The sequence below is a fragment of the Ambystoma mexicanum genome, unplaced genomic scaffold (assembly GCF_040938575.1).
Source record: "Ambystoma mexicanum isolate Mex_15411 unplaced genomic scaffold, UKY_AmexF1_1 Mex_scaf66, whole genome shotgun sequence".
In the NCBI taxonomy this organism is placed as follows: Eukaryota; Metazoa; Chordata; class Amphibia; order Caudata; family Ambystomatidae; genus Ambystoma; species Ambystoma mexicanum.
In genome coordinates this window covers 869,125-893,683 of record NW_027182484.1, presented here as the reverse complement: position 1 = coordinate 893,683, position 24,559 = coordinate 869,125, and the positions used below count along the sequence as shown (strand labels likewise).

General features: G+C 35.9%; 4 non-coding genes across 4 annotated transcripts; all 4 read right to left on the bottom strand.

Annotated features, from left to right (window-relative positions):
- Positions 1–5,662: 5,662 nt before the first annotated feature.
- On the bottom strand, positions 5,663–5,734 carry TRNAC-GCA (transfer RNA cysteine (anticodon GCA)). Its single transcript has one exon. It is a non-coding gene; the product is annotated as a tRNA-Cys (tRNA).
- Positions 5,735–10,438: 4,704 nt separating this feature from the next.
- On the bottom strand, positions 10,439–10,510 carry TRNAC-GCA (transfer RNA cysteine (anticodon GCA)). The gene has a single exon. It is a non-coding gene; the product is annotated as a tRNA-Cys (tRNA).
- Positions 10,511–15,214: 4,704 nt separating this feature from the next.
- Positions 15,215–15,286, bottom strand: TRNAC-GCA (transfer RNA cysteine (anticodon GCA)). Its single transcript has one exon. It is a non-coding gene; the product is annotated as a tRNA-Cys (tRNA).
- Positions 15,287–22,865: 7,579 nt separating this feature from the next.
- On the bottom strand, positions 22,866–22,937 carry TRNAC-GCA (transfer RNA cysteine (anticodon GCA)). The gene has a single exon. It is a non-coding gene; the product is annotated as a tRNA-Cys (tRNA).
- Between the last annotated feature and the right edge of the window lie 1,622 nt (positions 22,938–24,559).

Genomic DNA, 24,559 nt, shown 5'->3' with positions numbered 1-24,559 from the left:
AGTTCTGAAAAGTTCCCCTTTATTAATTCAGTAATATGTACAAAGTGCAAGCAACATGCAATCACCATCAAAGCAATGCATTTTCAGCCACCAAACCCTCCTTATAAGTATATGAGCTGCGAAGGATGTCCTTTATCTGCCTTGGTAAAATACAGTGAGGTTTCCATTGCAGGAATTCATACATTACGTATCACATGTAGATCTTGGAACATGGAAAAAAAATATTTTGCCAAATGCACAAATTCTGCAAAATGTAACTGCTTCTCTACTGCAGTTTGTTGATTTTGTGCTAAAAGCACAGTTAAACCCAATTGTTCATTGTTTTGTATATGAAATGATGATATATCCTATTGTTTCTTACAGTGCATTGGGTTGAAAAACATTTTAACAGGATCTATTGAAGAGGGTATATAGTTATGAAACAGGGACCTCTTGAACTACACTCATATGCTCTACCACTGACATAAACCCTTGAATGTTGAAAACTGCCCTTTTTAAAAAAAGGTGATAGAGTGGGTGACTCTATGGAACTTGTAGAACTAATGACATCAGTGCACTTCTGGTCAGCTGTACAAATTAATACATTTCATTAAGGGCATATTATTGGTTTCCACCACAGTTTTATAACATTCATAAGAGCTTCCAATGGACTTTTTCAAACTGATCATATCACCAGTAGAACTTGGGTGAATGTAAAACACAGCTTGTATCATATGAAGAAATCCTAAACAGCTTAATGGTGTTTACCCTATGTTTCAGGTGATGATCAGGAGTATTTCAAATGTAGAAATGTGTTGCTCATTACATAAAATGCTAAGATTGTAAATGTTTACTTCACTTTATTTAATTAAAAACACATTTCAACAGGTAAAACAGTTGGACAAGGGGGCACCCAGATTTGAACTAGGGACCTTTTGATCTGCAGTAAAATGCTCTACCCCTTAGCTATACCCCCATTTCTGCAATGTTCACCTTTATTTATTCAGTAATATGTACAAAGTGGAAGCAACATGCAATCACCATCAAAGCAAAGCATTTTCAGCCACCAAACCCTCCTTATAAGTATATGGGGTGCGAAGGATGTCCTTTATCTGCCTTGGTAAAATACAGTGAGGTTTCCATTGCAAGAATTCATACATTTCGTATCACATGTAGATCTTGGAACATGGAAAAAAAATCTTTTGTCAAATGCTCAAATTCTGCAAAATGTAATTGCTTCTCTACTGCAGTTTGTTGATTTTGTGCTAAGAGCATAGTTAAACCCAATTGTTCATTCTTTTGTATATGAAATGATGATATATCTTATTGTTTCTTACAGTGCATTGGGTTGAAAAACATTTTAACAGTATCTATTGAAGAGGGTATATGGTTATGAAACAGGGACTTCTTGAACTGCATTCCTACGCTCTACCACTGAGTTAAACCCTTGAATGCTGAAAACTGCCTTTTTTTAAAAAGGTGATAAAGTGGGTGACTGTATGGAACGTGTAGAACTAATGACATCAGTGCACTTCTGGTCAGCTGTACAAATTAATACATTTCATTAAGGGCATATTATTGGTTTCCACCACAGTTTTATAACATTCATAAGAGCTTCCAATGGACTATTTCAAACTGATAATATCACCAGTAGAACTTGGGTGAATGTAAAACACAGCTTGTATCATACGAAGAAATCCTAAACAGCTTAATGGTGTTTACCCTATGTTTCAGGTGATGATCAGGAGTATTCCAAATGTAGAAATGTGTTTCTCATTACATAAAATGCTAAGATTGTAAATGTTTACTTCAATTTATTTAATTAAAAACATATTTCTACAGGTAAAACAGTTGGACAAGGGGGCACCCAGATTTGAACTAGGGACCTTTTGATCGGCAGTGAAATGCTCTACCCCTGAGCTATACCCCCATTTCTGAAATGTTCACCTTTATTTATTCAGTAATATGTACAAAGTGGAAGCAACATGCAATCAACATCAAAGCAATGCATTTTCAGCCACCAAACCCTCCTTATAAGTATATGGGGTGCGAAGGATGTCCTTTATCTGCCTTGGTAAAATACAGTGAGGTTTCCATTGCAAGAATTCATACATTTCGTATCACATGTAGATCTTGGAACATGGAAAAAAAATCTTTTGTCAAATGCACAAATTCTGCAAAATGTAACTGCTTCTCTACTGCAGTTTGTTGATTTTGTGCTAAGAGCATAGTTAAACCCAATTGTTCATTCTTTTGTATATGAAATGATGATATATCTTATTGTTTCTTACAGTGTATTGGGTTGAAAAACATTTGAACAGGATCTATTGAAGAGGGTATGTGGTTATGAAACAGGCACTTCTTGAACTGCATTCCTACGCTCTACCACTGAGTTAAACCATTGAATGCTGAAAACTGCCCTTTTTAAAAAAGGTTATAGAGTGGGTGACTGTATGGAACTTGTAGAACTAATGACATCAGTGCACTTCTGGTCAGCTGTACAAATTAATACATTTCATTAAGGGCATATTATTGGTTTCCACCACAGTTTTATAACATTCATATGAGCTTCCAATGGACTATTTCAAATTGATAATATCACCAGTAGAACTTGGGTGAATGTAAAACACAGCTTGTATCATATGAAGAAATCCTAAACAGTTTCATGGTGTTTACCCTATGTTTCAGGAGATGATCAAGAGTATTTCTAATGTAGAAATGTGTTGCTCATTACATAAAATGCTAAGATTGTAAATGTTTTCTTCAATTTATTTAATTAAAAAAATATTTCTACAGGTGAAACAGTTGAACAAGGGGGCACCCAGATTTGAACTAGGGACCTCTTGATCTGAAGTCGAATGCTCTACCACTGAGCTATACCCCCAGTTCTGAAAAGTTCACCTTTATTAATTCAGTAATATGTACAAAGTGCAAGCAACATGCAATTACCATCAAAGCAATGCATTTTCAGACACCAAACCCTACTTATAAGTATATGGGGTGCGAAGGATGTCCTTTATCTGCCTTGGTAAAATACAGTAAGGTTTCCATTGCAAGAATTCATACATTTCGTATCACATGTAGATCTTGGAACATGGATAAAAAATCTTTTGTCAAATGCACAAATTCTGCAAAATGCAACTGCTTCTCTACTGCAGTTTGTTGATTTTGTGCTAAGAGCATAGTTAAACCCAATTGTTCATTCTTTTGTATATGAAATGATGATATATCTTATTGTTTCTTACAGTGCATTGGGTTGAAAAACATTTTAACAGGATCTATTGAAGAGGGTATATGGTTATGAAACAGGGACTTCTTGATCTGCATTCCTACGCCCTACCACTGAGTTAAACCCTTGAATGCTGAAAACTGCCCTTTTCTAAAAAGGTGATAGAGTGGTTGACTGTATGGAACTTGTAGAACTAATGACATCAGTGCACTTCTGGTCAGCTGTACAAATTAATACATTTCATTAAGGGCATATTATTGGTTTCCACCACAGTTTTATAACATTCATATGAGCTTCCAATGGACTATTTCAAACTGATAATATCACCAGTAGAACTTGGATGAATGTAAAACACAGCTTGTATCATAAGAAGAAATCCTAAACAGTTTCATGGTGTTTACCTAATGTTTCAGGAGATGATCCGGAGTATTTCAAATGTAGAAATGTGTTGCTCATTACATAAAATGCTAAGATTGTAAATGTCTACTTCAATTTATTTAATTAAAAACATATTTCTACAGGTAAAACAGTTGGACAAGGGGGCACCCAGATTTGAACTAGGGACCTTTTGATCTGCAGTAAAATGCTCTACCCCTTAGCTATACCCCCATTTCTGCAATGTTCACCTTTATTTATTCAGTAATATGTACAAAGTGGAAGCAACATGCAATCACCATCAAAGCAAAGCATTTTCAGCCACCAAACCCTCCTTATAAGTATATGGGGTGCGAAGGATGTCCTTTATCTGCCTTGGTAAAATACAGTGAGGTTTCCATTGCAAGAATTCATACATTTCGTATCACATGTAGATCTTGGAACATGGAAAAAAAATCTTTTGTCAAATGCTCAAATTCTGCAAAATGTAATTGCTTCTCTACTGCAGTTTGTTGATTTTGTGCTAAGAGCATAGTTAAACCCAATTGTTCATTCTTTTGTATATGAAATGGTGATATATCTTATTGTTTCTTACAGTGCATTGGGTTGAAAAACATTTTAACAGTATCTATTGAAGAGGGTATATGGTTATGAAACAGGGACTTCTTGAACTGCATTCCTACGCTCTACCACTGAGTTAAACCCTTGAATGCTGAAAACTGCCTTTTTTTAAAAAGGTGATAAAGTGGGTGACTGTATGGAACGTGTAGAACTAATGACATCAGTGCACTTCTGGTCAGCTGTACAAATTAATACATTTCATTAAGGGCATATTATTGGTTTCCACCACAGTTTTATAACATTCATATGAGCTTCCAATGGACTATTTCAAACTGATAATATCACCAGTAGAACTTGGGTGAATGTAAAACACAGCTTGTATCATATGAAGAAATCCTAAACAGTTTCATGGTGTTTACCCTATGTTTCAGGAGATGATCAAGAGTATTTCTAATGTAGAAATGTGTTGCTCATTACATAAAATGCTAAGATTGTAAATGTTTACTTCAATTTATTTAATTAAAGACATATTTCTACAGGTAAAACAGTTGGACAAGGGGGCACCCAGATTTGAACTAGTGACCTTTTGATCTGCAGTGAAATGCTCTACTCCGGAGCTATACCCCCATTTCTGAAATGTTCACCTTTATTTATTCAGTAATATGTACAAAGTGGAAGCAACATGCAATCACCATCAAAGCAAAGCATTTTCAGCCACCAAACCCTCCTTATAAGTATATGGGGTGCGAAGGATGTCCTTTATGTGCCTTGGTAAAATACAGTGAGGTTTCCATTGCAAGAATTCATACATTTCGTATCACATGTAGATCTTGGAACATGGAAAAAAAATCTTTTGTCAAATGCACAAATTCTGCAAAATGCAACTGCTTCTCTACTGCAGTTTATTGATTTTGTGCTAAGAGCATAGTTAAACCCAATTGTTCATTCTTTTGTATATGAAATGATGATATATCTTATTGTTTCTATTGTTTCTTACAGTGCATTGGGTTGAAAAACATTTTAACAGGATCTATTGAAGAGGGTATATGGTTATGAAACGGGGACTTCTTGAACTGGATTCCTACGCTCTACCACTGAGTTAAACCCTTGAATGCTGAAAACTGCCCTTTTTTAAAAAGGTGATAGAGTGGGTGACTGTATGGAACTTGTAGAACGAATGACATCAGTGCACTTCTGGTCAGCTGTACAAATTAATACATTTCATTAAGGGCATATTATTGGTTTCCACCACAGTTTTATAACATTCATATGAGCTTCCAATGGACTATTTCAAACTGATAATATCACCAGTAGAACTTGGGTGAATGTAAAACACAGCTTGTATCATACGAAGAAATCCTAAACAGTTTCATGGTGTTTACCCTATGTTTCAGGAGATGATCAGGAGTATTTCTAATGTAGAAATGTGTTGCTCATTACATAAAATGCAAAGATTGTAAATGTTTTCTTCAATTTATTTAATTAAAAAAATATTTCTACAGGTAAAACAGTTGAACAAGGGTGCACCCAGATTTGAACTAGGGACCTCTTGATCTGCAGTCAAATGCTCTACCACTGAGCTATACCCCCAGTTCTGAAAAGTTCACCTTTATTAATTCAGTAATATGTACAAAGTTCAAGCAACATGCAATCACCATCAAAGCAATGCATTTTCAGCCACCAAACCCTCCTTATAAGTATATGGGGTGCGAAGGATGTCCTTTATCTGCCTTGGTAAAATACAGTAAGGTTTCCATTGCAAGAATTCATACATTTCGTATCACATGTAGATCTTGGAACATGGAAAAAAAATCTTTTGTCAAATGCACAAATTCTGAAAAATGTAACTGCTTCTCTACTGCAGTTTGTTGATTTTGTGCTAAGAGCATAGTTAAACCCAATTGTTCATTGTTTTGTATATGAAATGATTATATATCTTATTGTTTCTTACAGTGCATTGGGTTGAAAAACATTTAACAGGATCTATCGAAGAGGGTATATGGTTATGAAACAGGGACTTCTTGAACTACACTCCTACGCTCTACCACTGACATAAACCCTTGAATGTTGAAAACTGCCCTTTTTTAAAAAGGTGATAGAGTGGGTGACTCTAGGGAACGTGTAGAACTAATGGCATCAGTGCACTTCTGGTCAGCTGTACAAGTTAATACATTTCATTAAGGGCATATTATTGGTTTCCACCACAGTTTTATAACATTCATATGAGCTTCCAATGGACTATTTCAAACTGATAATATCACCAGTAGAACTTGGGTGAATGTAAAACACAGCTTGTATCATACGAAGAAATCCTAAACAGTTTCATGGTGTTTACCTAATGTTTCAGGAGATGATCCGGAGTATTTCAAATGTAGAAATGTGTTGCTCATTACATAAAATGCTAAGAATGTAAATGTTTACTTCAATTTATTTAATTAAAAACATATTTCTAGAGGTAAGACAGTTGGACAAAGGGGGCACCCAGATTTGAACTAGTGACCTTTTGATCTGCAGTGAAATGCTCTACTCCGGAGCTATACCCCCATTTCTGAAATGTTCACCTTTATTTATTCAGTAATATGTACAAAGTGGAAGCAACATGCAATCGCCATCAAAGCAAAGCATTTTCAGCCACCAAACCCTCCTTATAAGTATATGGGGTGCGAAGGATGTCCTTTATGTGCCTTGGTAAAATACAGTGAGGTTTCCATTGCAAAAATTCATACATTTCGTATCACATGTAGATCTTGGAACATGGAAAAAAATCTTTTGTCAAATGCACAAATTCTGCAAAATGCAACTGCTTCTCTACTGCAGTTTGTTGATTTTGTGCTAAGAGCATAGTTAAACCCAATTGTTCATTGTTTTATATATGAAATGATGATATATCCTATTGTTTCTTAGAGTGCATTGGGTTGAAAAACATTTTAACAGGATCTATTGAAGAGGGTATATGGTTATGAAACAGGGACTTCTTGCAAAGCACTCCTACGCTCTACCACTGACATAAACCCTTGAATGCTGAAAACTGACCTTTTTTAAAAAAGTGATAGAGTGGGTGACTGTATGGAACTTGTAGAACTAATGACATCAGTGCACTTCTGGTCAGCTGTACAAATTAATACATTTCATTAAGGGCATATTATTGGTTTCCACCACAGTTTTATAACATTCATATGAGCTTCCAATGGACTATTTCAAACTGATAATATCACCAGTAGAACTTGGGTGAATGTAAAACACAGCTTGTATCATACGAAGAAATCCTAAACAGTTTCATGGTGTTTACCTAATGTTTCAGGAGATGATCCGGAGTATTTCAAATGTAGAAATGTGTTGCTCATTACATAAAATGCTAAGATTGTAAATGTTTACTTCAATTTATTTAATTAAAAACATATTTCTACAGGTAAAACAGTTGAACAAGGGGGCACCCAGATTTGAACTAGGGACCTCTTGATCTGAAGTCTAATGCTCTACCACTGAGCTATACCCCCAGTTCTGAAAAGTTCACCTTTATTAATTCAGTAATATGTACAAAGTGCAAGCAACATGCAATTACCATCAAAGCAATGCATTTTCAGACACCAAACCCTACTTATAAGTATATGGGGTGCGAAGGATGTCCTTTATCTGCCTTGGTAAAATACAGTAAGGTTTCCATTGCAAGAATTCATACATTTCGTATCACATGTAGATCTTGGTAGATGGAAAAAAAATATTTTTTCAAATGCACAAATTCTGAAAAATGTAACTGCTTCTCTACTGCAGTTTGTTGATTTTGTGCTAAGAGCATAGTTAAACCCAATTGTTCATTGTTTTGTATATGAAATGATTATATATCTTATTGTTTCTTAAAGTGCATTGGGTTGAAAAACATTTAACAGGATCTATTGAAGAGGGTATATGGTTATGAAACAGGGAATTCTTGAACTACACTCCTACGCTCTACCACTGACATAAACCCTTGAATGTTGAAAACTGCCCTTTTTTAAAAAGGTGATAGACTGGGTGACTCTATGGTACTTGTAGAACTAATGGCATCAGTGCACTTCTGGTCAGCTGTACAAATTAATACATTTCATTAAGGGCATATTATTGGTTTCCACCACAGTTTTATAACATTCATAAGAGCTTCCAATGGACTATTTCAAACTGATCATATCACCAGTAGAACTTGGGTGAATGTAAAACATAGCTTGTATCATATGAAGAAATCCTAAACAGTTTCATGGTGTTTACCCTATGTTTCAGGAGATGATCAAGAGTATTTCTAATGTAGAAATGTGTTGCTCATTACATAAAATGCTAAGATTGTAAATGTTTTCTTCAATTTATTTAATTAAAAAAATATTTCTACAGGTGAAACAGTTGAACAAGGGGGCACCCAGATTTGAACTAGGGACCTCTTGATCTGAAGTCGAATGCTCTACCACTGAGCTATAACCCCAGTTCTGAAAAGTTCACCTTTATTAATTCAGTAATATGTACAAAGTGCAAGCAACATGCAATTACCATCAAAGCAATGCATTTTCAGACACCAAACCCTACTTATAAGTATATGGGGTGCGAAGGATGTCCTTTATCTGCCTTGGTAAAATACAGTAAGGTTTCCATTGCAAGAATTCATACATTTCGTATCACATGTAGATCTTGGTACATGGAAAAAAAATCTTTTTTCAAATGCACAAATTCTGAAAAATGTAACTGCTTCTCTACTGCAGTTTGTTGATTTTGTGCTAAGAGCATAGTTAAACCCAATTGTTCATTGTTTTGTATATGAAATGATTATATATCTTATTGTTTCTTACAGTGCATTGGGTTGAAAAACATTTAACAGGATCTATTGAAGAGGGTATATGGTTATGAAACAGGGAATTCTTGAACTACACTCCTACGCTCTACCACTGACATAAACCCTTGAATGTTGAAAACTGGCCTTTTTTAAAAAGGTGATAGACTGGGTGACTCTATGGTACTTGTAGAACTAATGGCATCAGTGCACTTCTGGTCAGCTGTACAAATTAATACATTTCATTAAGGGCATATTATTGGTTTCCACCACAGTTTTATAACATTCATAAGAGCTTCCAATGGACTATTTCAAACTGATCATATCACCAGTAGAACTTGGGTGAATGTAAAACACAGCTTGTATCATATGAAGAAATCCTAAACAGCTTAATGGTGTTTACCCTATGTTTCAGGTGATGATCAGGAGTATTTCAAATGTAGAAATGTGTTGCTCATTACATAAAATGCTAAGATTGTAAATGTTTACTTCAATTTATTTAATTAAAGACATATTTCTACAGGTAAAACAGTTGGACAAGGGGGCACCCAGATTTGAACTAGTGACCTTTTGATCTGCAGTGAAATGCTCTACTCCGGAGCTATACCCCCATTTCTGAAATGTTCACCTTTATTTATTCAGTAATATGTACAAAGTGGAAGCAACATGCAATCACCATCAAAGCAAAGCATTTTCAGCCACCAAACCCTCCTTATAAGTATATGGGGTGCGAAGGATGTCCTTTATGTGCCTTGGTAAAATACAGTGAGGTTTCCATTGCAAGAATTCATACATTTCGTATCACATGTAGATCTTGGAACATGGAAAAAAAATCTTTTGTCAAATGCACAAATTCTGCAAAATGCAACTGCTTCTCTACTGCAGTTTATTGATTTTGTGCTAAGAGCATAGTTAAACCCAATTGTTCATTCTTTTGTATATGAAATGATGATATATCTTATTGTTTCTATTGTTTCTTACAGTGCATTGGGTTGAAAAACATTTTAACAGGATCTATTGAAGAGGGTATATGGTTATGAAACGGGGACTTCTTGAACTGGATTCCTACGCTCTACCACTGAGTTAAACCCTTGAATGCTGAAAACTGCCCTTTTTTAAAAAGGTGATAGAGTGGGTGACTGTATGGAACTTGTAGAACGAATGACATCAGTGCACTTCTGGTCAGCTGTACAAATTAATACATTTCATTAAGGGCATATTATTGGTTTCCACCACAGTTTTATAACATTCATATGAGCTTCCAATGGACTATTTCAAACTGATAATATCACCAGTAGAACTTGGGTGAATGTAAAACACAGCTTGTATCATACGAAGAAATCCTAAACAGTTTCATGGTGTTTACCCTATGTTTCAGGAGATGATCAGGAGTATTTCTAATGTAGAAATGTGTTGCTCATTACATAAAATGCAAAGATTGTAAATGTTTTCTTCAATTTATTTAATTAAAAAAATATTTCTACAGGTAAAACAGTTGAACAAGGGTGCACCCAGATTTGAACTAGGGACCTCTTGATCTGCAGTCAAATGCTCTACCACTGAGCTATACCCCCAGTTCTGAAAAGTTCACCTTTATTAATTCAGTAATATGTACAAAGTTCAAGCAACATGCAATCACCATCAAAGCAATGCATTTTCAGCCACCAAACCCTCCTTATAAGTATATGGGGTGCGAAGGATGTCCTTTATCTGCCTTGGTAAAATACAGTAAGGTTTCCATTGCAAGAATTCATACATTTCGTATCACATGTAGATCTTGGAACATGGAAAAAAAATCTTTTGTCAAATGCACAAATTCTGAAAAATGTAACTGCTTCTCTACTGCAGTTTGTTGATTTTGTGCTAAGAGCATAGTTAAACCCAATTGTTCATTGTTTTGTATATGAAATGATTATATATCTTATTGTTTCTTACAGTGCATTGGGTTGAAAAACATTTAACAGGATCTATTGAAGAGGGTATATGGTTATGAAACAGGGACTTCTTGAACTACACTCCTACGCTCTACCACTGACATAAACCCTTGAATGTTGAAAACTGCCCTTTTTTAAAAAGGTGATAGAGTGGGTGACTCTAGGGAACGTGTAGAACTAATGGCATCAGTGCACTTCTGGTCAGCTGTACAAGTTAATACATTTCATTAAGGGCATATTATTGGTTTCCACCACAGTTTTATAACATTCATATGAGCTTCCAATGGACTATTTCAAACTGATAATATCACCAGTAGAACTTGGGTGAATGTAAAACACAGCTTGTATCATACGAAGAAATCCTAAACAGTTTCATGGTGTTTAACTAATGTTTCAGGAGATGATCCGGAGTATTTCAAATGTAGAAATGTGTTGCTCATTACATAAAATGCTAAGAATGTAAATGTTTACTTCAATTTATTTAATTAAAAACATATTTCTAGAGGTAAAACAGTTGGACAAAGGGGGCACCCAGATTTGAACTAGTGACCTTTTGATCTGCAGTGAAATGCTCTACTCCGGAGCTATACCCCCATTTCTGAAATGTTCACCTTTATTTATTCAGTAATATGTACAAAGTGGAAGCAACATGCAATCGCCATCAAAGCAAAGCATTTTCAGCCACCAAACCCTCCTTATAAGTATATGGGGTGCGAAGGATGTCCTTTATGTGCCTTGGTAAAATACAGTGAGGTTTCCATTGCAAGAATTCATACATTTCGTATCACATGTAGATCTTGGAACATGGAAAAAAATCTTTTGTCAAATGCACAAATTCTGCAAAATGCAACTGCTTCTCTACTGCAGTTTGTTGATTTTGTGCTAAGAGCATAGTTAAACCCAATTGTTCATTGTTTTATATATGAAATGATGATATATCCTATTGTTTCTTAGAGTGCATTGGGTTGAAAAACATTTTAACAGGATCTATTGAAGAGGGTATATGGTTATGAAACAGGGACTTCTTGCAAAGCACTCCTACACTCTACCACTGACATAAACCCTTGAATGCTGAAAACTGCCCTTTTTTAAAAAAGTGATAGAGTGGGTGACTGTATGGAACTTGTAGAACTAATGACATCAGTGCACTTCTGGTCAGCTGTACAAATTAATACATTTCATTAAGGGCATATTATTGGTTTCCACCACAGTTTTATAACATTCATATGAGCTTCCAATGGACTATTTCAAACTGATAATATCACCAGTAGAACTTGGGTGAATGTAAAACACAGCTTGTATCATACGAAGAAATCCTAAACAGTTTCATGGTGTTTACCTAATGTTTCAGGAGATGATCCGGAGTATTTCAAATGTAGAAATGTGTTGCTCATTACATAAAATGCTAAGATTGTAAATGTTTACTTCAATTTATTTAATTAAAAACATATTTCTACAGGTAAAACAGTTGAACAAGGGGGCACCCAGATTTGAACTAGGGACCTCTTGATCTGAAGTCTAATGCTCTACCACTGAGCTATACCCCCAGTTCTGAAAAGTTCACCTTTATTAATTCAGTAATATGTACAAAGTGCAAGCAACATGCAATTACCATCAAAGCAATGCATTTTCAGACACCAAACCCTACTTATAAGTATATGGGGTGCGAAGGATGTCCTTTATCTGCCTTGGTAAAATACAGTAAGGTTTCCATTGCAAGAATTCATACATTTCGTATCACATGTAGATCTTGGTAGATGGAAAAAAAATATTTTTTCAAATGCACAAATTCTGAAAAATGTAACTGCTTCTCTACTGCAGTTTGTTGATTTTGTGCTAAGAGCATAGTTAAACCCAATTGTTCATTGTTTTGTATATGAAATGATTATATATCTTATTGTTTCTTAAAGTGCATTGGGTTGAAAAACATTTAACAGGATCTATTGAAGAGGGTATATGGTTATGAAACAGGGAATTCTTGAACTACACTCCTACGCTCTACCACTGACATAAACCCTTGAATGTTGAAAACTGCCCTTTTTTAAAAAGGTGATAGACTGGGTGACTCTATGGTACTTGTAGAACTAATGGCATCAGTGCACTTCTGGTCAGCTGTACAAATTAATACATTTCATTAAGGGCATATTATTGGTTTCCACCACAGTTTTATAACATTCATAAGAGCTTCCAATGGACTATTTCAAACTGATCATATCACCAGTAGAACTTGGGTGAATGTAAAACATAGCTTGTATCATATGAAGAAATCCTAAACAGTTTCATGGTGTTTACCCTATGTTTCAGGAGATGATCAAGAGTATTTCTAATGTAGAAATGTGTTGCTCATTACATAAAATGCTAAGATTGTAAATGTTTTCTTCAATTTATTTAATTAAAAAAATATTTCTACAGGTGAAACAGTTGAACAAGGGGGCACCCAGATTTGAACTAGGGACCTCTTGATCTGAAGTCGAATGCTCTACCACTGAGCTATAACCCCAGTTCTGAAAAGTTCACCTTTATTAATTCAGTAATATGTACAAAGTGCAAGCAACATGCAATTACCATCAAAGCAATGCATTTTCAGACACCAAACCCTACTTATAAGTATATGGGGTGCGAAGGATGTCCTTTATCTGCCTTGGTAAAATACAGTAAGGTTTCCATTGCAAGAATTCATACATTTCGTATCACATGTAGATCTTGGTACATGGAAAAAAAATCTTTTTTCAAATGCACAAATTCTGAAAAATGTAACTGCTTCTCTACTGCAGTTTGTTGATTTTGTGCTAAGAGCATAGTTAAACCCAATTGTTCATTGTTTTGTATATGAAATGATTATATATCTTATTGTTTCTTACAGTGCATTGGGTTGAAAAACATTTAACAGGATCTATTGAAGAGGGTATATGGTTATGAAACAGGGAATTCTTGAACTACACTCCTACGCTCTACCACTGACATAAACCCTTGAATGTTGAAAACTGCCCTTTTTTAAAAAGGTGATAGACTGGGTGACTCTATGGTACTTGTAGAACTAATGGCATCAGTGCACTTCTGGTCAGCTGTACAAATTAATACATTTCATTAAGGGCATATTATTGGTTTCCACCACAGTTTTATAACATTCATAAGAGCTTCCAATGGACTATTTCAAACTGATCATATCACCAGTAGAACTTGGGTGAATGTAAAACACAGCTTGTATCATATGAAGAAATCCTAAACAGCTTAATGGTGTTTACCCTATGTTTCAGGTGATGATCAGGAGTATTTCAAATGTAGAAATGTGTTGCTCATTACATAAAATGCTAAGATTGTAAATGTTTACTTCAATTTATTTAATTAAAGACATATTTCTACAGGTAAAACAGTTGGACAAGGGGGCACCCAGATTTGAACTAGTGACCTTTTGATCTGCAGTGAAATGCTCTACTCCGGAGCTATACCCCCATTTCTGAAATGTTCACCTTTATTTATTCAGTAATATGTACAAAGTGGAAGCAACATGCAATCACCATCAAAGCAAAGCATTTTCAGCCACCAAACCCTCCTTATAAGTATATGGGGTGCGAAGGATGTCCTTTATGTGCCTTGGTAAAATACAGTGAGGTTTCCATTGCAAGAATTCATACATTTCGTATCACATGTAGATCTTGGAACATGGAAAAAAAATCTTTTGTCAAATGCACAAATTCTGCAAAATGCAACTGCTTCTCTACTGCAGTTTATTGATTTTGTGCTAAGAGCATAGTTAAACCCAATTGTTCATTGTTTTGTATATGAAATGATGATATATCTTATTGTTTCTATTGTTTCTTACAGTGCATTGGGTTGAAAAACATTTTAACAGGATCTATTGAAGAGGGTATATGGTTATGAAACGGGGACTTCTTGAACTGGATTCCTACGCTCTACCACTGAGTTAAACCCTTGAATGCTGAAAATTGCCCTTTTTTAAAAAGGTGATAGAGTGGGTGACTGTATGGAACTTGTAGAACGAATGACATCAGTGCACTTCTGGTCAGCTGTACAAATTAATACATTTCATTAAGGGCATATTATTGGTTTCCACCACAGTTTTATAACATTCATATGAGCTTCCAATGGACTATTTCAAACTGATAATATCACCAGTAGAACTTGGGTGAATGTAAAACACAGCTTGTATCATACGAAGAAATCCTTAACAGTTTCATGGTGTTTACCCTATGTTTCAGGAGATGATCAGGAGTATTTCTAATGTAGAAATGTGTTGCTCATTACATAAAATGCAAAGATTGTAAATGTTTTCTTCAATTTATTTAATTAAAAAAATATTTCTACAGGTAAAACAGTTGAACAAGGGTGCACCCAGATTTGAACTAGGGACCTCTTGATCTGCAGTCAAATGCTCTACCACTGAGCTATACCCCCAGTTCTGAAAAGTTCACCTTTATTAATTCAGTAATATGTACAAAGTTCAAGCAACATGCAATCACCATCAAAGCAATGCGTTTTCAGCCACCAAACCCTCCTTATAAGTATATGGGGTGCGAAGGTTGTCCTTTATCTGCCTTGGTAAAATACAGTAAGGTTTCCATTGCAAGAATTCATACATTTCGTATCACATGTAGATCTTGGAACATGGAAAAAAAATCTTTTGTCAAATGCACAAATTCTGAAAAATGTAACTGCTTCTCTACTGCAGTTTGTTGATTTTGTGCTAAGAGCATAGTTAAACCCAATTGTTCATTGTTTTGTATATGAAATGATTATATATCTTATTGTTTCTTACAGTGCATTGGGTTGAAAAACATTTAACAGGATCTATTGAAGAGGGTATATGGTTATGAAACAGGGACTTCTTGAACTACACTCCTACGCTCTACCACTGACATAAACCCTTGAATGTTGAAAACTGCCCTTTTTTAAAAAGGTGATAGAGTGGGTGACTCTAAGGAACGTGTAGAACTAATGGCATCAGTGCACTTCTGGTCAGCTGTACAAGTTAATACATTTCATTAAGGGCATATTATTGGTTTCCACCACAGTTTTATAACATTCATATGAGCTTCCAATGGACTATTTCAAACTGATAATATCACCAGTAGAACTTGGGTGAATGTAAAACACAGCTTGTATCATACGAAGAAATCCTAAACAGTTTCATGGTGTTTACCTAATGTTTCAGGAGATGATCCGGAGTATTTCAAATGTAGAAATGTGTTGCTCATTACATAAAATGCTAAGAATGTAAATGTTTACTTCAATTTATTTAATTAAAAACATATTTCTAGAGGTAAAACAGTTGGACAAAGGGGGCACCCAGATTTGAACTAGTGACCTTTTGATCTGCAGTGAAATGCTCTACTCCGGAGCTATACCCCCATTTCTGAAATGTTCACCTTTATTTATTCAGTAATATGTACAAAGTGGAAGCAACATGCAATCGCCATCAAAGCAAAGCATTTTCAGCCACCAAACCCTCCTTATAAGTATATGGGGTGCGAAGGATGTCCTTTATGTGCCTTGGTAAAATACAGTGAGGTTTCCATTGCAAGAATTCATACATTTCGTATCACATGTAGATCTTGGAACATGGAAAAAAATCTTTTGTCAAATGCACAAATTCTGCAAAATGCAACTGCTTCTCTACTGCAGTTTGTTGATTTTGTGCTAAGAGCATAGTTAAACCCAATTGTTCATTGTTTTATATATGAAATGATGATATATCCTATTGTTTCTTAGAGTGCATTGGGTTGAAAAACATTTTAACAGGATCTATTGAAGAGGGTATATGGTTATGAAACAGGGACTTCTTGCAAAGCACTCCTACGCTCTACCACTGACATAAACCCTTGAATGCTGAAAACTGCCCTTTTTTAAAAAAGTGATAGAGTGGGTGACTGTATGGAACTTGTAGAACTAATGACATCAGTGCACTTCTGGTCAGCTGTACAAATTAATACATTTCATTAAGGGCATATTATTGGTTTCCACCACAGTTTTATAACATTCATATGAGCTTCCAATGGACTATTTCAAACTGATAATATCACCAGTAGAACTTGGGTGAATGTAAAACACAGCTTGTATCATACGAAGAAATCCTAAACAGTTTCATGGTGTTTACGTAATGTTTCAGGAGATGATCCGGAGTATTTCAAATGTAGAAATGTGTTGCTCATTACATAAAATGCTAAGATTGTAAATGTTTACTTCAATTTATTTAATTAAAAACATATTTCTACAGGTAAAACAGTTGAACAAGGGGGCACCCAGATTTGAACTAGGGACCTCTTGATCTGAAGTCGAATGCTCTACCACTGAGCTATACCCCCAGGTCTGAAAAGTTCACCTTTATTAATTCAGTAATATGTACAAAGTGCAAGCAACATGCAATTACCATCAAAGCAATGCATTTTCAGACACCAAACCCTACTTATAAGTATATGGGGTGCGAAGGATGTCCTTTATCTGCCTTGGTAAAATACAGTAAGGTTTCCATTGCAAGAATTCATACATTTCGTATCACATGTAGATCTTGGTACATGGAAAAAAAATCTTTTTTCAAATGCACAAATTCTGAAAAATGTAACTGCTTCTCTACTGCAGTTTGTTGATTTTGTGCTAAGAGCATAGTTAAACCCAATTGTTCATTCTTTTGTATATGAAATGATGATATATCTTATTGTTTCTATTGTTTCTTACAGTGCATTGGGTTGAAAAACATTTAACAGGATCTATTGAAGAGGGTATATGGTTATGAAACAGGGAATTCTTGAACTACACTCCTACGCTCTACCACTGACATAAACCCTTGAATGTTGAAAACTGCCCTTTTTTAAAAAGGTGATAGACTGGGTGACTCTATGGTACTTGTAGAACTAATGGCATCAGTGCACTTCTGGTCAGCTGTACAAATTAATACATTTCATTAAGGGCATATTATTGGTTTCCACCACAGTTTTATAACATTCATAAGAGCTTCCAATGGACTATTTCAAACTGATCATATCACCAGTAGAACTTGGGTGAATGTAAAACACAGCTTGTATCATATGAAGAAATCCTAAACAGCTTAATGGTGTTTACCCTATGTTTCAGGTGATGATCAGGAGTATTTCAAATGTAGAAATGTGTTGCTCATTACATAAAATGCTAAGATTGTAAATGTTTACTTCAATTTATTTAATTAAAGACATATTTCTACAGGTAAAACAGTTGGACAAGGGGGCACCCAGATTTGAACTAGTGACCTTTTGATCTGCAGTGAAATGCTCTACTCCGGAGCTATACCCCCATTTCTGAAATGTTCACCTTTATTTATTCAGTAATATGTACAAAGTGGAAGCAACATGCAATCACCATCAAAGCAAATCATTTTCAGCCACCAAACCCTCCTTATAAGTATATGGGGTGCGAAGGATGTCCTTTATGTGCCTTGGTAAAATACAGTGAGGTTTCCATTGCAAGAATTCATACATTTCGTATCACATGTAGATCTTGGAACATGGAAAAAAAATCTTTTGTCAAATGCACAAATTCTGCAAAATGCAACTGCTTCTCTACTGCAGTTTATTGATTTTGTGCTAAGAGCATAGTTAAACCCAATTGTTCATTCTTTTTTATATGAAATGATGATATATCTTATTGTTTCTATTGTTTCTTACAGTGCATTGGGTTGAAAAACATTTAACAGGATCTATTGAAGAGGGTATATGGTTATGAAACAGGGACTTCTTGAACTGCATTCCTACCCTCTACCACTGAGTTAAACCCTTGAATGCTGAAAACTGCCCTTTCTTAAAAAGGTGATAGAGTGGGTGACTGTATGGAACTTGTAGAACTCATGACATCAGTGCACTTCTGGTCAGCTGTACAAATTAATACATTTCATTAATGGCATATTATTGGTTTCCACCACAGTTTTATAACATTCATATGAGCTTCCAATGGACTATTTCAAACTGATAATATCACCAGTAGAACTTGGGTGAATGTAAAACACAGCTTGTATCATATGAAGAAAACCTAAACAGTCTCATGGTGTTTACCCTATGTTTCAGGAGATGATCAGGAGTATTTCTAATGTAGAAATGTGTTGCTCATTGCCTAAAATGCTAAGATTGTAAATGTTTTCTTCAATTTATTTAATTAAAAAAATATTTCTACAGGTAAAACAGTTGAACAAGGGGGTACCCAGATTTGAAGTAGGGACCTCTTGACCTGCAGTCAAATGCTCTACCACTGAGCTATACCCCCAGTTCTGAAAAATTCACCTTTATTAATTCAGTAATATGTACAAAGTGCAAGCAACATGCAATCACCATCAAAGCAATGCATTTTCAGCCACCAAACCCTCCTTATAAGTATATGGGGTGCGAAGGATGTCCTTTATCTGCCTTGGTAAAATACAGTAAGGTTTCCATTGCAAGAATTCATACATTTCGTATCACATGTAGATCTTGGAACATGGAAAAAAAATCTTTTTGTCAAATGCAGAAATTCTGAAAAATGTAACTGCTTCTCTACTGCAGTTTGTTGATTTTGTGCTAAGAGCATAGTTAAACCCAATTGTTCATTGTTTTGTATATGAAATGATTATATATATTATTGTTTCTTACAGTGCATTGGGTTGAAAAACATTTAACAGGATCTATTGAAGAGGGTATATGGTTATGAAACAGGGACTTCTTGAACTACACTCCTACGCTCTACCACTGACATAAACCCTTTAATGTTGAAAACTGCCCTTTTTTAAAAAGGTGATAGAGTGGGTGACTCTATGGAACTTGTAGAACTAATGGCATCAGTGCACTTCTGGTCAGCTGTACAAATTAATACATTTCATTAAGGGCATATTATTGGTTTCCACCACAGTTTTATAACATTCATAAGAGCTTCCAATGGACTATTTCAAACTGATCATATCACCAGTAGAACTTGGGTGAATGTAAAACACAGCTTGTATCATATGAAGAAATCCTAAACAGCTTAATGGTGTTTACCCTATGTTTCAGGTGATGATCAGGAGTATTTCAAATGTAGAAATGTGTTGCTCATTACATAAAATGCTAAGATTGTAAATGTCTACTTCAATTTCTTTAATTAAAAAAATATTTCTACAGGTAAAACAGTTGAACAAGGGGGGCTCCCAGTTTTGAACTAGGGACCTCTTGATCTGCAGTCAAATGCTCTATCACTGAGCTATATCCCCAGTTCTGAAAAGTCCACTTTTATTAATTCAGTAATATGTACAAAGTGCAAGCAACATGCAATCACCATCAAAGCAATGCATTTTCAGCCACCAAACCCTCCTTATAAGTATATGGGGTGCGAAGGATGTCCTTTATCTGCCTTGGTAAAATACAGTGAGGTTTCCATTGCAGGAATTCATACATTTTGTATCACATGTAGATCTTGGAACATGGAAAACAAATCTTTTGTCAAAAGCACAAATTCTGCAAAATGTAACTGCTTCTCTACTGCAGTTTGTTGATTTTGTGCTAAGAGCATAGTTAAACCCAATTGTTCATTGTTTTGTATATGAAATGATGATATATCCTTTTGTTTCTTACAGTGCATTGGGTTGAAAAACATTTTAACAGGATCTATTGAAGAGGGTATATGGTTATGAAACAGGGACTTCTTGAACTGCACTCCTACCCTCTACCACTGACATAAACCCTTGAATGCTGAAAACTGGTCTTTTTTAAAAAGGTGATAGAGTGGAGTGGGTGACTGTATTTAACTTGTAGGACTAATGACATCAGTGCACTTCTGGTCAGCTGTACAAATTCATACATTTCATTAAGGGCATATTATTGGTTTCCACCACAGTTTTATAACATTCATAAGAGCTTCCAATGGACTATTTCAAACTGATCATATCACCAGTAGAACTTGGGTGAATGTAAAACACAGCTTGTATCATATGAAGAAATCCTAAACAGCTTAATGGTGTTTACCCTATGTTTCAGGTGATGATCAGGAGTATTTCAAATGTAGAAATGTGTTGCTCATTACATAAAATGCTAAGATTGTAAATGTTTACTTCAATTTATTTAATTAAAAACACATTTCTACAGGTAAAACAGTTGGACAACAGGGCACCCAGATTTGAACTAGGGACCTTTTGATCTGCAGTGAAATGCTCTACCCGTGAGCTATACCCCCATTTCTGCAATGTTCACCGTTATTTATTCAGTAATATGTACAAAGTGGAAGCAACATGCAATCACCATCAAAGCATAGCATTTTCAGCCACAAACCCTCCTTATAAATATATGGGGTGCGAAGGATGTCCTTTATCTGCCTTGGTAAAATACAGTGAGGTTTCCATTGCAAGAATTCATAGATTTCGTATCACATGTAGATCTTGGAACATGGAAAAAAAATCTTTTGTCAAATGCACAAATTCTGCAAAATGTAACTGCTTCTCTACTGCAGTTTGTTGATTTTGTGCTAAGAGCATAGTTAAACCCAATTGTTCATTCTTTTGTATATGAAATGATGATATATCTTATTGTTTCTTACAGTGCATTGGGTTGAAAAACATTTTAACAGGATCTATTGAAGAGGGTATATGGTTATGAAACAGGGACTTCTTGAACTGCATTCCTACGCTCTACCACTGAGTTAAACCCTTGAATGCTGAAAACTGCCCTTTTTTAAAAAGGTGATAGAGTGGGTGACTGTATGGAACTTGTAGAACTAATGACATCAGTGCACTTCTGGTCAGCTGTACAAATTAATACATTTCATTAAGGGCATATTATTGGTTTCCACCACAGTTTTATAACATTCATATGAGCTTCCAATGGACTATTTCAAACTGATAATATCACCAGTAGAACTTGGGTGAATGTAAAACACAGCTTGTATCATACAAAGAAATCCTAAACAGTTTCATGGTGTTTACCCTATGTTTGAGGAGATGATCAGGTGTATTTCAAATGTAGAAATGTGTTGCTCATTACATAAAATGCTAAGATTGTAAATGTTTACTTCAATTTATTTAATTAAAAACATATTTCTACAGGTAAAACGGTAGGTCAAAGGGGCACCCAGATTTGAACTAGGGACCTTCTGATTTGCAGTGAAATGCTCTACCCCTGAGCTATACCCCCATTTCTGAAATATTCACCTTTATTTATTCAGTAATATGTACAAAGTGGAAGCAACATGCAATCACCATCAAAGCAATGCATTTTCAGCCACCAGACCCTCCTTATAAGTATAAGGGGTACAAAAGATGTCCTTTATCTGCCTTGGTAAAATACAGTGAGGTTTCCATTGCAAGAATTCATACATTTCGTATCACATGTAGATCTTGGAACATGGAAAAAAAATCTTTTGTCAAATGCACAAATTCTGCAAAATGTAACTGCTTCTCTCCTGCAATTGGTTGATTTTGTGCTAAGAGCATAGTTAAACCCAAGTGTTCATTGTTTTGTATATGAAATGATGATATATCTTATTGTTTCTTACAGTGCATTGGGTTGAAAAGCATTTAACAGGATCTATTGAAGAGGGTATATGGTTATGAAACAGGGACTTCTTGAACTGCATTCCTACCCTCTACCACTGAGTTAAACCCTTGAATGCTGAAAACTGCCCTTTCTTAAAAAGGTGATAGAGTGGGTGACTGTATGGAACTTGTAGAACTAATGACATCAGTGCACTTCTGGTCAGCTGTACAAATTAATACATTTCATTAATGGCATATTATTGGTTTCCACCACAGTTTTATAACATTCATATGAGCTTCCAATGGACTATTTCAAACTGATAATATCACCAGTAGAACTTGGGTGAATGTAAAACACAGCTTGTATCATATGAAGAAAACCTAAACAGTTTCATGGTGTTTACCCTATGTTTCAGGAGATGATCAGGAGTATTTCTAATGTAGAAATGTGTTGCTCAGTACCTAAAATGCTAAGATTGTAAATGTTTTCTTCAATTTATTTAATTAAAAAAATATTTCCACAGGTAAAACTGTTGAACAAGGGGGCACCCAGATTTGAACTAGGGACCTCTTGGTCTGCAGTCAAATGCTCTACCACTGAGCTATACCCCCAGTTCTGAAAAGTTCACCTTTATTAATTCAGTAATATGTACAAAGTGCAAACAACATGCAATCACCATCAAAGCAATGCATTTTCAGCCACCAAACCCTCCTTATAAGTATATGGGGTGCGAAGGATGTCCTTTATCTGCCTTGGTAAAATACAGTAAGGTTTCCATTGCAAGAATTCATACATTTCGTATCACATGTAGATCTTGGAACATGGAAAAAAAATCTTTTGTCAAATGCACAAATTCTGAAAAATGTAACTGTTTCTCTACTGCAGTTTGTTGATTTTGTGCTAAGAGCACAGTTAAACCCAATTGTTCATTGTTTTGTATATGAAATGATGATATATCTTATTGTTTCTTACCATGCATTGGGTTGAAAAACATTTTAACAGGATCGATTGATGTAACGCTCACCTGATTCTCGCAGAGGCGCCGGTCTTGACTGGGCGACTACCGTATCTTCAAAGGTGATGTGTAGCACCCGGTTGGCTCTTTGGGCTGGACCTCTGTGCACTGTATGCCTGACGTGTAGAGTAAGATGTCTGCAGATAGAAAATATGGGGTTAATGAACTGGGGTTATTGGGGTGTCCCTATCTCTTTCCTCTTCTCCTCTCCTGTAGACCCCCAAAGGTTAACGCTCTCACCTTAGGTAAGTGAATGCCGAGCTCTCCATCTGCCTCGGGGCAGGGTGCTGTAACCAGTTTCTTCACTGGATAGGTAGCGCAGGCCTCTTGACTTCAGAGGACTGCTGTCCGTCGTTTACTGCACGAACGGTAAGTTTCGAGTCATTCAAATGTCTTTAAAGTCTTTAGTAATGATGTCTCTTGTTTTGCAGGGTTCCGGCGATGGCGGATGACGGGCTGAAGTGAGTTGAAGATGGAGCCCGTGTGATGAATAGAAGCGCCTGGAAGCACGTAAGTAAGCGCTTGTTACCTGCTTCACTATGCGCTCTAACTGTCTTTTTATTTTGCAGGTACGAGTTCGGAGCGGCTGCAGGGTGCCGGAATACCCACTGGATTAGATGTGGAAAGGAGTAATGGCACGTGAGTATTAAAGTTCCCCAATGTCTTTAAACGCACCTTGTTTTGTCTTTCAGATGCGGGATGCAGTGCCGAAGGCCTCCGGAGCGTGCGAAGAGTTGGTAAACTTTTGTCTTTCAGATGCCGGAATGCAGTGTGAAGACCTCCGGAGCGCATGAAGAGTAGGTAAGCCTTTGCCTTTCAGATGCCGGAATGCTAACCTGTTCTTTCTTGTCTTTATAGGTGTTGCTGAAGACTGGATTCAGGATGGTAAGCCTTTGCCTTTCAGATGCCGGAATGCTAACCTGTTCTTTCTTGTCTTTATAGGTGTTGCTGAAGACTGGATTCAGGATGGTAAGCCTTTTTCCTTAGACCCAGGACCGGATGCAGAAGACACGATGAGCGTTCTGCTGCAGAGGTTGCAGAGTAACGCAAAGCAAGATTCATCCACCGGGTGTGGTTTAAATAGCCTCCTGTAGTGCTTAGGTGTCTCCTTCCACAGCCACGCCTAAGTAAGAAAAGAGTTCCTGGTAAGAAAAGAGTTCCTGCCTTCCAGAAGAGTTCCAGTGTTCTGAATCTAGGGAGTGGCTCCAGCCCCACCCA